This window comes from Solanum stenotomum, chromosome 6 (genome assembly GCF_019186545.1).
Source record: "Solanum stenotomum isolate F172 chromosome 6, ASM1918654v1, whole genome shotgun sequence".
Taxonomy (NCBI): Eukaryota; Viridiplantae; Streptophyta; class Magnoliopsida; order Solanales; family Solanaceae; genus Solanum; species Solanum stenotomum.
This window is the reverse complement of record NC_064287.1, coordinates 6,072,993-6,080,179: the sequence shown is the minus strand read 5'-3', so window position 1 is coordinate 6,080,179 and position 7,187 is coordinate 6,072,993. Positions and strand designations below refer to the sequence as shown.

The following is a 7,187-nucleotide window of genomic DNA, read 5'->3' as shown; positions in this document are numbered from 1 at the left end:
GTCCAAAGGTACATTGTCACGAGCAGTTGAATTCGGAAAAACTTTCAAAATAAATAAGAAAAAAGTGTAGAAATCAAGAAATGGATAATGTTAATTTCGTGATAAAACACAAGAAAACAAACAAGTGATCCATTGAAAAGAAAGAATCAATGAGTTTGATTTGAAGAAGGAGTCTAAAGAGGCAAGGAGTTTGAATTGAAGAAGGAAAATTGAAAGAACACACATGTAACTAGAACAATGAACTTGGAGAAACTTACCCTTCAAAAAGTAGTTTTTTTTTCTCTTTCAACTCTAAGATCCTCTCGTCGATTGTATTCTTAATCACAAATCTCATAATCCTCTCCTCGATTGTATAGTTAGCAGACGAAATACAAGCACACACCTAATTGGTTTATACTGCCCTATTCGATGGATTCTATCCTGGGCTTGTCTTTCCACAACAGCATTCCATCAAGGATCCATAAAAAAAAACTATCAAAGTGCAAGAGGAGAGTAAAATGTCAAGGAAAGTAGTCCAAGTCATTCAATGAAATATTATAAGTTCAAAATGTATCTATTCTTTCGGTGCACGGAGATGAAGTTAAAACATCCCAAACTAAAAAAATAATTTTAACCTGAAGAGATGAAGGAATCCAACATAAACTCAAATCCCTTGGTATTTGACAAGAAATGAAGAATATTCATTGTTAATGAGAGGAAAGGAAATCCTTACGTGTGATGCCACTATAAGATTCAGGAAAGGACCTCCGGCTTTCAAGCTCATAAGAAATATAATGCAATTTGGATCGTTGGTAAATGTTGTAATTGCAGAATCTCTTGCAGTGATAGTCATGGATCCATCTAATTGACAACTAATACCCGACTGCCAAATGCACATAAGAAATGTTTTTGTTGTTAAGACTACTGATGGAAATAATAGGGGTAGATGTGAAGGGGATAACGAAGACATGTCTTACCTTCTGTAGAAAATAGTATATCAAATCCAAAAATGATGTGAATTGGCGGAAGACAATTGCCTTTGCGGAACCATCTCTTTTAATCATGAACCATATACCTTCTCTCTTGATCCAATAAAACAAGCAATGAGAATGCTATTATAAAGGATATAAATAAGATTGAGACCACACCAACGATTTATTATCCATCAATTAGTTTCCACTATATTAAGTGGGGGTGGTATTTGATGAAACATTTTCAAATATAAAGCTAAGGTAAGATAAGATATAGTTATAATTGAAAAGTAATTATTTACCAAAGCTTCTATTTTTGTGCTTGTCTAAAAATTATCAAGACAAATTTTGTTCAATATACTCGAGGACCTAAATCCTTTGATAGTTGCTTTAGTTTTCTGATCATTTTCTGTGAAATTCACTGTAATTGATTTAAAACATGAAGGACTTGCAAAAGACAGGTGTGCAAGAATTAACCTGCAATAATCAAAAGAGGGGCACACTTTTATAAGAGAGTTGATTTAAGTTTCGAATGACAACATAATAGCAATGAATTCATAGAATATTCCTTAGGTTGTCAATAGATGAGGTACGAGAATTTAAACCATCAAGTCCACAAGTTTAATGAAAGTCCTTTATAGTGTTATAAGGCATTCCTAAAAGCATTTCTAGCAAAAAAAAAAAAAGAGGTCTTTCTTATGGTGCTGGAAAAGAATATTTAGAAGACATCCAAGATGTATATGTGGAAAACTATGACCACATGAAGATATGAAATATCCATCATATACTATACGAAATATTAATGTAGTGTGAGTAGGAAATCCATCAAATTCAATTTTAGTGATGTATCAAATTTCGTGAGTGAGCTTATTCCTTTATTTTATACTTTCTATTTCTTTCTTAGGGAAGTGGGAGAGTATGCACCTTACAATTGGATCTTCTACTGGATCATGACTAAACCACATGGTTGTTCAACATTAGTTGTTCTTCCACTTCTAGCCAAAGCAGAACTTGAGCATTCCACAAGGTAAGGATGATCAACTGCCAGTCAGATTAAATCAATCAAATATAAGAAAAAGTTTTCTAGTTATTACATTTGAGGAAGAATCATTCAAAGATCATAGAAAGTCAAATTGCCTGCTTTAGTAAAAGAAGTCTAAACTATTTCTTTTTTTTAGGCTCAAGGGAGGATATATAAGGAAAAAGCAAGCCAAGAAATTACTGAAGGAATTATTATCTCCGAGTTCTAAAGTATTGAAAGATTTAACCCATTAACAACATTAAATATTTCATTCCCATGATTTAGTGATTTTACCGCAATTGGTGTAGAAATATTGAAATATTTCTTCTTAAGAAAAAATATTGCATTAGATCTGATCCGTACTTTAAAGGTTAACAATGAACCTATAACGAAGAATTTTATTCACGACGAAAACCAAATACAAGAAGGTACCAATACATTATAAAGAACAATTCAGTTTAAAAGCTTTACATCCATACATGTCGCATGCATGTGAGTAGATTAAAAATGTTAGCATAGTTATTCATCAACGTACCAACTTGAAGGTAATCTGTACCATAATACGTCAGGAAGAAACAATATAGTGATGATAAAATGAATAATACACCACTTATTTTGACTCTCATTATTTACTTTCTTACAAGGTGAAATAGCTAGTGTTGATTATTTTCCACGAAAAACCATGTAAAGTGGTCATTATATAGGATTTCCAAGAAAGGAACGTCTGTATGTTTTAAGGATGACTTAACACATAGCAATTCGATGAAACAAATACCATGCAAAAGCATTTAATTAAAAGACTAGAAAAAAATAATACACAAGAAAAAGACCATGAGTTGTACCATTAGACAAATTCAATAAGAACATCACCATGAGTAGCGAATGGAGAGCAAAAAAAAAGGCAAAGATTACTTTCAAACAACCTATCTAAGGGTCTAGTTTCATAATTATTGACAAAAATATAATACGTACGTATTCAATTGTGCCCGACATTCATCCCACAGTGATCTGTAGTAGTCTTCTTCCTTAACATCGAAACAATTTTTGCACAAGGTAACCTGAATAAGAAAGTAAGTAACATTCTAAAGAGGAGAGAAAACAATTAATAACTCTAGAACTATGTTAATGTAAAAAAAAACTTACTATCCTTGGAGGAAGTCCAAGATCAGCATCCCTTCCCTTTTTAGTACGTCTAAGCATTATGGTTTTTTAAATTTTGTGTTTGAACAAAACCATCGCATCTCGACCAAACCCATGATTCCTTTGAAATTGTATGGGTGAGGCAATATACTAGAACATAAGATGTATCAACGTCTCCATGTCAGCAACAATATTGTTTATCAGAAATAACAAAAGGCATCAAAATAAGTATAGCAATTTGATAACTTACCTTATTCCACAAGCAAAAGTGTCGAATAGATTTGCGGTGGCAATGTGGACACTCGAATGAGCTAAACTAAATACCAACACAAAAGGGAGAAAATAAGAGATTTCAAAAAGGTGAAAAATAAAAAGATACTGAAGGAAGAAAGATTCCAACTGCCATTGAAACAGTAACAACAAAATCTCTGGTGAAAAATGAACAAATATAACAGAGTTAAATTAATACAAATCCTCAGCTATTTGTTTCTCTATCCAACCAAGTTAGGTACAAAGATTAAAAAAAAGAAACTTTAAGTCTACCTATTGTCTAGAGTTCTACAATCACATTCCTCACAGAAGTAATATGAGGAAGGAATGATTTGCAAGAAACGGACATGTCCATAAGTAAGGATGTACTTAGTTCGGAGAATGAAAATGTGAATTATGTTAGACACAAAAGAACATTAATCACAAGAAACATACAAGTGAGTACAACTCTCCTACACGGTTCTGGAGGGGAGTCCCACTTAAGTCCCACTTATAAGAAGATTCTAGCGCAAGAATAGCTCTTGTAGTGTCTCTGCGTATATCTTTCACACAATGGGCCTGTGCAAAAAATAAGTGAAATCCGTTAGAAAATTGTGGATGAAGGGTTTTTTAGACAAAACCTACAAATGTGAACTTTGAACAGACTTCTTAGTCAAAAAAACAAATATACATCAACCTTACCCTAACTACCCTTGTGAAGGTAGAGAGGTTCTTTTAGGTAGACTTTCAGCTTAAGTAAAGCATATCAGCAAAACCAAATAAGTAGGTCTAGTTATACAATGGTTACCTCATCCAAAATAATACGATTTCAATTCATAGAGTGCAAAATCATGATATTTTTCTTGTACTCAGTCTCCACAGTTGAGTAGGTAGTGATAACAAAATCATATTCTATGAACTTGCCAATATTTTTCTTCATGTTGGCACCATGATATACAAGAATTATTTTGCTTCCTTTTTTGGTGAAGCGGTCAATCTCGTTGCAAGAATTATTTTGCTTCCTTTTTTGGTGAAGCAGTCAATCTCGTTGACCCACTGAATCACAGCGACAACTCGACATATAACAAGGGTTCCTTTCACTGCTGGGAGAATATATGGGGCAGGTGAGAGCAAACTGGAATCTGAGATTGCTTTCCCTATTTCACGTTTAGCAAACACAAGAGCTATGGCTTGAATAGTCTTCCCCATCCCCATTTCATCAGCAAGAATACCGCCTCTAGCTATTGATTCTTCTTGTTTCAAAGCCCAAGCCAACCACTCTTTCTAGTACCTTAGCAAGGGTATGATCAAATTACATGGCTGCTCAGCAGTTTCAGTCATAAACTCATTCTGACTATTAAAGTCCAGATAAAGTGAATGGTTTTCTTCCATCCACCTATCGTTCTCTTCTTTCCATATATCCCACATCAATACAAGGTCACCGTCATTTCCTACATCATTCATTACACCGTCTTCTTCTACCTACTCTTCTTTTATTTTAATACTATATTCGCCCTTTGTTCTATTGGATCTCCTTCCTTTTGTTATATTGGGCCAAACTGCTTCCGCAGTTAAATCAGAATCAACAAATCTACTAGCTTGGGCTTCATTCAACAAATTATTAGCTTCATCTGCATATAGATAATTAAACCAACAATCACATAATTAACAATGTGCATAAACTATTCAATACACGTCCATATTTGTGTGCATGAACTTTTGTCTTAGGTTAGCCAATAAGTATGATCTATCGGCAAAAAGAAAGTCCCAACATGCTATTAAAATGTCATTGTAGTTCCAACAATTAAAAAGGACCAAATTGAAGGCATATTAATCTTGACATGAAAAATAAATGTTGTGCTCCTAATGTAATTAGAATCTGAGGATATAAAAATAATGTCATCCTCATCAGAGCTCCTAACTTGGCGGCTTTATTCTCCTAATTTTACAATCCACATTTAAGTACAACCACATAATTTACATTTATCTACAACATATAGTGGATATACATATGTATGACATATGCCATCTCAAAGAATACTTCATCACACACACACACAAAAAACTAATATAAAGGACATTTTATTACACCAAATTGGCCCACTTGTTTACAAGGATGGGAACAAACTCGCAATATACTTATTAGGAAACATCATATTCTCCAATAATACTCACAAACCTTATTTAATAATCTTCCTGTTTTTCCTTTCTATATATAAAAGTTTTTTCCTAGTAAAAGAAAAAGTTTTGAACTTTATATTTTCTTGATACTAGTATTTATCGTTCTCTTTCTTTGTTGTTTAATTTCTTTATGGTTGATGAGTAAAGTCAACTATCGATCCATTTGGATTGATATTATATTGGTGTTCGATTCATCTTAAACCTAGCTAATAAGAGGAAAGTGTCCATGGTCATATAAGGTGCTCCATGCATCTCTTACAGGGCTAATGTGGGACTCTAATCATTAATAATATCAGTTCAATCAATCAACCCATTTATTCCTTAATAATAACAAATAGTAAGTGACAAACATTTTCTATTAGTACTCTAGTGCGGCGCACGCCTTGACTATATCTCGACACTTATTATTTCCAATCAATACAAGTACCAGAAAACTCTATCACGAGATTTGGGAAATATTCACTTAGTCTAATTTCATTTAATATTTGAACCAAGGATTTCACTCCTTTGACTGCTAAATCATCCCACTATGGGTTGGATAAATGAAAATTCTAGCAGGGAAGACATTTTTATGATTCTTTAGTACTTTTTTTTTCTAGAAAACATTTTTTTGACGGAATAAAACATGAAAAATTTGTGAATTCCACCATAACAAAACATCTTTAAAATTCCATTTTACTCACGTAATCGGTAAGATTCAAGCAAAACAAATGCAAATTCACATCGAAATAAACAAGTTGTATGATCGCAAATCGAAACACCAGGAAAACAAAAAGGATTAGTAAAAGAAGGATTTTTCGAGCGAACCTTCGGTTGAAGATGATGAAGGATGAGAATGGATCCTCATTTTCTACAAAAATAATTACTAGTGGAGATTTGCAGAAAAAAATCAACAAGAATTGTGACAAGAGAGAGAGAGAGTCTCAGTGTGTTGAGAGACAATGAGTAGGATTGCGACAGGAAACCAATTTATATAGCCAGAATCAATAATGATAAAGGGTGTGATGAAAATATTTTAACACACTTACCTTGTATTCGATTTTAGTAATCAAAAGTTGACCAATTTTTAAGTTGAGAGTGCTTAAGCCTTAAGCAAGCATTTGCCTTATATTTGATGTTTGTTTTAAGAAAAAAAAATTATCTATTTTTCAAGTTTTGAAATATTAGATAACAAGACTATTATGCTTCTGGCATATCAATAGGCTTTTAAAGTTATGACTAGCATGCTTCAAATTGATATGTTTTATGTTATTTTTGTTACATATGATTTGAAAAAATGTTTTTAGAACTAGAATGAAAAATTCTTTGCAATATTGAAATGCAACGGGCATGTCGGAATTGAAATATATAGTTGACACTAATTAATTAGAATAACCATCATACTTATTCTATAAGTGGGAAGTTTCATAATTGAAAGTTAGATTACGATTATATCCTTCCAAAGTTAATTGACTATTATAATTGTCACGGCCCGACTCCTCGAGTCATGATGACACCTACTATAACCCACCAGCAGGTAAACAATCCCTTAACTCTAAATGAAAGGTAATGAGTACAAGGGTAGAACTTCAGTAGAAATAAAATTATAACAATAAAACAAGATAGGGGTGGAAGAAAACCAAAAAGCTTTATACATGAAGAGAATC

The 7,187-nt window shown here is 32.8% G+C and overlaps 1 pseudogene; it reads right to left on the bottom strand.

Moving 5' to 3' along the window:
• Positions 1-253: 253 nt before the first annotated feature.
• Positions 254-4,824, bottom strand: LOC125868427 (ATP-dependent helicase rhp16-like; annotated as a pseudogene).
• Between the last annotated feature and the right edge of the window lie 2,363 nt (positions 4,825-7,187).